The following is an 8,039-nucleotide window of genomic DNA, read 5'->3' as shown; positions in this document are numbered from 1 at the left end:
GCGTAAGATACTTGAAGATGTCGCTGCCACAAAGACACGACACACCTGTCAGGCATTGCCCTGGACCGCGCCAGCCACCACGACGTCCCCGACACCTCGCTGCAGATTGCCGGAATCGCCAGCGCCTAGCTTGTGGTCGGCCGACAACGGCATGAACATGCTGCCCCACCACCCTTCTGCTGATGCATCACACTTGTCGACGACGAAGTGGTGCGGGTGGTTCGGCATGTGCTCCACCACGGCCGTGGGCTCGCGTCCGCACCCTCCCGTCCGCTATCACCAGCCGCCACCGGCCGCCCAAGATTGGATTGTTCAATCCTTAATGGTTTATTTAAGGTCTCGGTGCAGGGAAGCGTTTTTTCTTCGGATAGGACAGGCACCAGCGTACGTCGCCGGGCTTTTTCTTCCGCGTCCCGTTCTTTTTGACGTACCAACACTACCGATCAGTAACTTGTTAGTAAAAATTTAGCTATGGAATATGCAATTTTACCTACTATTTTGATGATATATTTAGTGAATCTTAGCTGTAGATTTTGTTTTCACGTGAACCATGTCGGACCGAACCTCGAGGAACGTAAATAGGAACAATGGTTGTGACAACTTCGTCTTATTTCCACTTCGCAAACTGCGCGTCCCTGTTTGTATCTGTTAGAAGGTCATGGCCTGAATTAACATGTTGAAAGTTCACGACCCAAACTGCCAATTTCCAGGATTGGAAATCCAAGGTTTAATTTGGACTACATCTGCCAACCCACTTTTTTTTTTATTTGGTGAGACGGACACGTATTACCCAGGCCAGGTCGGTTTGTGTACTCCCTCCCATATAGCCATCTCTATCTCTATCTCTATCTCTACTATATAAAAAGGAGGAACTGGTTCTGTTTCCTCTGGTCCCAACTTTCGTCAAGCATATTTTTTTAGACCATTTTACCCTCCAACCAATTGACATACTACTACACTTGCCTTTACCTGTTCGCTAAATTCCCTCCCCTTTTCTCCTCAAACAACGGGTGCCCTCCCGGACGAACCGCCGACAAGACCCGCTCCGGGATCATGGCTCAGCCTGGTCGCGCTCGTCATCGCGTCAAACGAGCGTGACCCATCGTACCGGTCATCCTTGCCGCGGACGCATCCACTGCCCCATCCCACGATGCCGCCGCAGTGTGCACCTCCGCGTCGCCCGAGCTCTCCTTCCTCGGTCGCTCCCCGCGGGCGACCTGCGTGCCAACCCTAGCCGTCGGGAGCAGCTCCACCTCCACCCTCCTCCCCCACCGTCGCCGCCGGCAAGCGTTGCCGGGCAAAGCCCACGCAACGTGGGCGGCGACGAGATCTCCCTTCCCCGCTCGTGAGGCGGGCTGCGCGGGACACTTCGTCGAACGGAGGAGCGGGCGGCGCCTGAATTTGGCATAGGACGGCGCGGCGGAGTCATGCGAAGAGGTGCAGGCGTGGCTGTGGCGCGGGGATCGCTGCGTTCGGGTCCGATCTGGGCTTCGGCGGGCCTGCGTCCGGGACGACGTCGTCGTGGCCTGGGCTCCAGGCGGAGTGGCGGTTGGTGACCGGATCTGCCGCCTCCTACTGCGGTCTGGCCGGGACGAGCAACTCCGGCGAGTGTTGGGCATTTGGTGGTCGGCAACTAGGTCCCCTGCTAGGCTTGTCCATACCTCCACCACCAACCTACTGGATCCTCCGACCTGTGTGCAGCTGCTACCGCCATCACCCTCCCCGCCGATCTCGTCATGATGCGGCCATCGTTTCCTCCGGTCCCGCAATGTTGGGCACCCACGGCGTCACTCTCTACATCACCGACTTTCAGGGAAACCAGGTACTGCCGTACTGGTACAGGTAATCCTCGCGTGATTGTGGATTTCGGTGGTTCGTGTTGTGGCTCGCCATTGGATCGTCCCTGGAAGCTTTCCTCTCACGGGACCAGTATCATTGGTACTCTTCCGTTCTGTAAAACTAACTTGCTAGCAAATTGTCTAACAGGTGTCGCTGATGTTGAATTTTGTGGGATGGGTGTACGTGTTAGAGCTATGAATATGATGAACGAAATCATGGACGATTACTTGTGATGACTTATGCTGAAATTCAAATTAAATTCTGAGATCGAGTCAAGGAAAATGTGCTAAAAAGAGTTGAGGTACCTGTAAAACTAACTCTGAACTTTTTTAGTAAGCTTTGGTTGTACCTATATGCAATGATGATGACGGAGTCGGACATCCGGCCAGCCAAGTTCTGGATGTCGCCTCCAATGAGTGCTCGCCCAGTCTGCAATGTTGTCGTTCTGAGTGCCACCCACATGAAGATCCTGATTTCCCCTTACAAGGTTAGCCTTCATATTTGATATCTCATTTGATTTTGCTGAGAAATTTTATTTATTCATTAACCATCTGCTGGCCCTTTATTGCTAAATCAAACATCGGAAGATCAGCCCAACAATCAGTCATTGTCTCTTCGCCAAAAATTTCATGAGCCTGCAGACCTGGCCGCCATTGCGAGTCAAGAAAAAAAAAGATAACACTGGTTATCAATATTGACAATGGCTATACTCCTCTGAAACATCTCAATTAACTAGATCTTGCATTTGCAAAACTGTAGATGGCAAATGTATTGATGTGGTGCTTTAATGCGACGGGAAGATCCAAAGACTAGGCAGAGACAACAGAGATTATGTCTTAAATTCATCTAACCTGGAAGTTGATGGCAAAGTATTTGGCGGTATTTTCAATATTTTTTCAAACCACTTTAATGTAGAGAAATGCTGGAACGCAATATCAATTATACAAAAAAGACCCATTGTGTTCTAATTTCTAGATCCGGTATGGAATCCAATTCAAAACAGATCTATGTATTTTAGTTTGGCTGCCACTACTATCAATTATACGTGCTGAAAATGCTTTGCAGTGAGCTTGATAAGATTTCAGTAGTTTGGTGAGATATCAGTGTGACATTAGTGAAATCTCCAATAGACGATGGCAGGTAAATATATAGTAATGTATTTCTTTAAGCATTACTTAGTTGAAGCTGGCGATTCAGCCTCAGTGGAAAACCATTATATGCGTTATGCACTTTTTTTTTAGAACCAGCTCAATAAGTATATTTCCGCCACTGTTTTTGAAATGCCCCAGGGTCACATCATTCTCTCTAGAATCATGAACATGTCCAACTTAAGTATATTTTGTCCAGTGCATTCGAAATAATTGAATTAATGCAGATTGTTACAGATATGGTTCTATACTGATTGTTACATAATCATGGACATATACATCGCTCTGTTGATATGGTTCCATCTTAATACACTCTTTTTTTGCTAAATGTTGTATACATATTGATAGTTGTTGAACATCGTGGTCTATGCCATTTGGGCACTTGCTCTCATTCTACTTATTGATCTGGTTACATGAGAGTCTAATTGCCACGATGTATGACTATTCTCTTATATTTTGTAGAGTCATATGGGGTGCTTTTCAAAACAGATCTCCAAAGTATGTACCATAGAAACTAAAATATTGGGAATTATGTTCGAGTTAGTTTGGTGGTTTAAAAATCAGGTGAATGTCTTGTATATGCATGTAATGCATTACCTCTGCAAGAATTCTATTTGGCTGTGAACAATTTTTTTTCCTTTCTGAGGTAAAATTGTATTCTATTTGTGAACACTCGTGGATATTCTATTTATGTCAGATTATCTTTGTCTCATTATTCTTCATGATTCCATGTAGTCTAGCTTGGATTTTATGGTTTTTGTTTTGTATCAGGTATCAAATCCTCTCTGAGTTCATCAACTGCATGGAAAGCTATCCATTTGATCAAATAAATTCAATCAAGCCAACTGTTCTAATGCCATCATTTTCTTCTTTTGAGCAGCAACTTGTTGTGTTATCACATATGTCACCTTACGTTAAAATAAGGTTCTCACATGAATATATATGCATTTAACAATTACTTAATCAAATTCAGCGATCTAATGGTAAAGGAGACACTGCTCTTCTATGTTTTGTTCATGAAACAATCAGTGCGCAATTCTGCCAACACTGTTAGCTCATTTTTAAATCTCGAAGCTTCTGAAAGACTTCTAATTTTTATAGAATGATGTCCTACGTGAGTAAGTTTTTATGGAGGAACTCTGTAAAATAATGCACCAAAACAAAAAATTCTCTTTACTACATGTAGACTAATTCCAGTGTTTCAGTGTCATTGGAAGATTAGTATTTCAGTGTCAACTTTCGAGCATAATCTCTCTAAAGATAATTTATTTGATTAATCCAGGCATTATGAATCACTCTTGTGATGGTACTTTGGCCCCTTGGTCCTGGCCGTGACATTGACTACGACGGGGATGATTATATTGTGCCTGCGAGGTTGCCTCTCCTATGAAACCAGACCTTTTGAACCTAACTTACTTCGCTGGAGATATTCGTGTACTGTGTGAATCTTATATGAAGTTAGATGCTTCCCGGCAAGTTTTTCTTCCTTCTTCACAGAGGTTTGTTGTCAATTTGTTAATCGTTAATAAAGCCTTGCAATTGTTTCATTCCAGGCTGATAAATAAGCTTTTTTCTGACCATTGGTGAAACCTTTGGATGTAGCACCAATATGTTCTAAGCTCTGATTGTTGAGGGTCACATCGAATCTTCAGCTGCAGCTGAGCCGAGGTACCATTCATTTAGCCTGTATGCACTTCTTCTTTTCATAATCTAAAAGGCAAAAAGGAAAGCCTGAAAATGTGATTTTATAGCAGTAGATTGCACTACATAGTGGGCTTGAACAGATTATTTCAACCAGAACAACAATTTACATAGAAACGTCAGTTTGGACGTATTCCTGGTTTTCAACACGTTAGTACCTCAAATATTAATGCAAGTGTAACTAATCAGAGTAGTCGCGCATCAGTAGCTACTTAGGCTAGAAGAAATGCTCGCTCTACACCCTTGTCCACCTGTAGGTTCACCCAGGCGGGCACCCTTCCAGTTTCAAGGTAATCTAGCATTTATTGCTTTTACCTGAAAGATTGCATCCCTTTATATGCATTGAGAAAAGATATAGTTATGCTCTTTTAGAATCATGGTGCATTTGATCAGCTTGTGTTTGACACAATGATCATGCGAATTCCTCCAGTGATAGTGTGATTACATCATATCATTTCCGAATGAATTCGATTTGTCTCATTTTAGTGTTCATACTTTGCCAAAGCATCAGTGCTAGATGACCTAACATTCAATTGTTGCACTTGTTGTTTCCGTCCTTTTGGCCATTGCCTACTCCTGGCTGTTAGATAATTTCAAATTATTTTGGTCAGTATGCTTGCTCAACCATTTATTTATTTCCAGGGTGCAGTACCACATATTCTGATCGTTTACCAAGTGTGGTGTACTATACTCTTCAGTTCTTCAGAAATTTTTGAACTCGAGTGAGATTCTCCGACGAAAAAAGTTAAGGAGACAATGCTCAGTATCTACTTCGATCTCAATTATAAAGACAACATAATTGTGTGTTGTCAAGTCCAAACCTCTTGAGATTGATTTTATTGTCATGCAATACTTAAGGATCAAGGTTTTTGGTTGATACATTAAAATTCCGCTCTTTTGCTTATGGTGACATCCCATTGTAAATGGATCATTAGGTTTGTTATGTGCACTACCATGACCTCCATCGATAATGCTACCATCTCATACAAATTTACTATTGTCAGTCGAGTTATGCACATAGATCGGCAACAAAGGTGGAGTGTTGGAGCTGAAGGTTGATGTGAGTGGCACACACAAGAGAAATGAATGGAAATGGAGGCAAATCTGTTAGGAATATATACATTATTTTTAATTCAGGTTAGCGCTAGAGTGACTGGAGCTAGGTAATGTTGAGCCGCATCACCTGCTATATATATGTGTATAGCAGAGACGTTGGAATATCTTTCATGAGATTAATTAAGATATGTTCAAAATTATGAATTCATTTGTGTCATAAACTTTGAACCAGTGGATATGGAATTTTGTTTCTTCACTGCAGGTTTGAATCTATACCTAATCTGGTATGCTGGTATTGCAACTTTCTATCAAAGGATGTTGCTTTAATTATATATGAGATGTGGCCACATTCTTTGTTTCTTTTTTGGATGATAAGTAGGTGGGATCTTACCGAGGAGACATTTGCACAACACCACATGAAAGGAGCAATATTTATACCAACAAACTAAAAACCAATGTCTCGAGGAGAGAGTATTGAATGAGATGTCCATGTAAATATTTTGGATGTGGCGCTTGATGTTATACGATTAAATGTTTTTATATCCCGTGGCAACGCACGGGCATTTTTACTAGTACAAAAACAAGTCAGCCGTTCGCCGGCATCTCGAGAAACAAAATCAATCTAGTGAGGCGCGCCGATTGAACTTGAAGCGATGGAGATCGCCACCGACGCCGCCAAAGCCAAACTACGGAGGCGCGAGGACCGCATCGGCAAGCTCGGCGACGACGTGCTGGGCCACATCCTATCCTTCCTCCCGTCCCAGGAGGCCACGCGTGCGGCCGCCCTCTCGACCCGGTGGCGCGACGTCTTCGCCAGTGTCAACACCCTCTCGCTGGAGGAGCCGGAGATCCCCATCGCCGACGACAACGACGACGACAACTACTGCTACAGCCCCGAATACGGGCGGCCGCCCAAGGCCATGGACCCCGACCCGCCGACGCGATACACGGCCACCGTCACCGCCGCCATCGCCGCCCGCCACCGCGGTCCGGCCGCCGCGCCGCCTCTGCGCGCGCTCCGCGTGGCCTTGAACGAATACAGAAGCCGCGATTTCCACGCCGTGGACCAGTGCGTCTCCTACGCCATGAAGCAGGCCGGGCCCAGTCTCGCGCTCGACCTCTGCCTCCGCCGCGCTCCGCTCCAATGCGACGGCGCACCTTACAGGCAGCCCTGCTTCGCTGAAGCCTCCGTGATTGGCCAGAATACCCAAACCAGTTGTGAGGTCAGCAGCGGCGATGCTGTCGCGCTCAGCCCGGAGAAGGATCGCACCGTCGACGACGACGACGACGACGACGGAGATGACGCCGTCTCCTCCGAAGACGAGGGGGGTGAGCTGCCACCTGCAGAGTACGCCGTTCCGAGGGGGCTGTTCGCCTGTGCCGTGCTGCGATCACTCCGCATCGGGCCCTGCAGGCTCTCCCCGCCGCACACAATCAGCCTGCCGTCTCTCCAGGAGCTTCTTCTCTCGGGCGTATCCGACGACGGGCAACAAGTGACGAGGCTCATCTCCGCATGCCCGCGCCTCGCCGACCTCACGCTCGAAACCTGCCACACGGTGACCGGCCTCTCCCTCTTCGACACGCGCCTCCGCAGGCTCGCCGTCCGGTGCTGCCACAATCTGGCCACCGTCAGCCTGGACGTATCGGAGCTTGACGCATTTGAGTACCGCGGCGCCGTCCCTCGCAATCATCTCCTGGAAACGTACATAGTCAGCAGCGTGTCCGGCCGTTGGTTCACCGCACTGCCGTTGCTCAGTACGTGCACTATCGACATCTGCCGCCAGGAACCCATCTCCTCCTGGGAGGAGGTCGCCAACCTCAGCTGGTTCGTGCACAACCGCTTCCACTGCGCGAGGCACCTGCACCTCCGGTCTGCTCGCTTTGGCTTTGGCTCCGGCATCGGCGCTTTGCCAAGACAGTCGGCCTTCTTGGGCCTCCAACACCTCGAGCTGCAAGGGCACTTATTTCACCAAGACACCGCCACCATCGCCGCCGTCATGTATGGGATCCTCAGCCATGCTCCGAACCTGGAGGTGCTCTCGCTCATCTTCGAAACACAGCCTCCTCAGGTCAGCCATGCCCCGAACCTGTGCAATGAGAGGGTGTTCCTCGACGCGCACCACCTCGAGTACAACCAGTACAGCGTCATCAACGCGCCAAGCGCCATGATCACTTGCTTGACGTACAGCGTGAGCGAGATCAACTTCGTGCACTACCAAGGGGGTGAAGCCCAGAGGACATTGGCCAAGTTCTTGCTCTCCAACGCTCCGCTTCTTGATCGACTGTTTTGCCAGT

At 47.4% G+C, this 8,039-nt stretch overlaps 1 long non-coding RNA gene across 1 annotated transcript; it reads left to right on the top strand.

Moving 5' to 3' along the window:
- The first annotated feature begins 3,621 nt into the window (after positions 1-3,621).
- LOC124699019 lies at positions 3,622-5,884 on the top strand. The gene is made up of 3 exons (XR_007001225.1): positions 3,622-4,486; positions 4,590-4,655; positions 5,331-5,884. It is a non-coding gene; the product is annotated as an uncharacterized LOC124699019 (long non-coding RNA).
- Positions 5,885-8,039: the final 2,155 nt, after the last annotated feature.

The sequence above is a fragment of the Lolium rigidum genome, chromosome 3, assembly GCF_022539505.1.
Source record: "Lolium rigidum isolate FL_2022 chromosome 3, APGP_CSIRO_Lrig_0.1, whole genome shotgun sequence".
Lineage (NCBI taxonomy): Eukaryota > Viridiplantae > Streptophyta > Magnoliopsida > Poales > Poaceae > Lolium > Lolium rigidum.
This window is presented reverse-complemented; position numbering and strand designations above follow the sequence as displayed.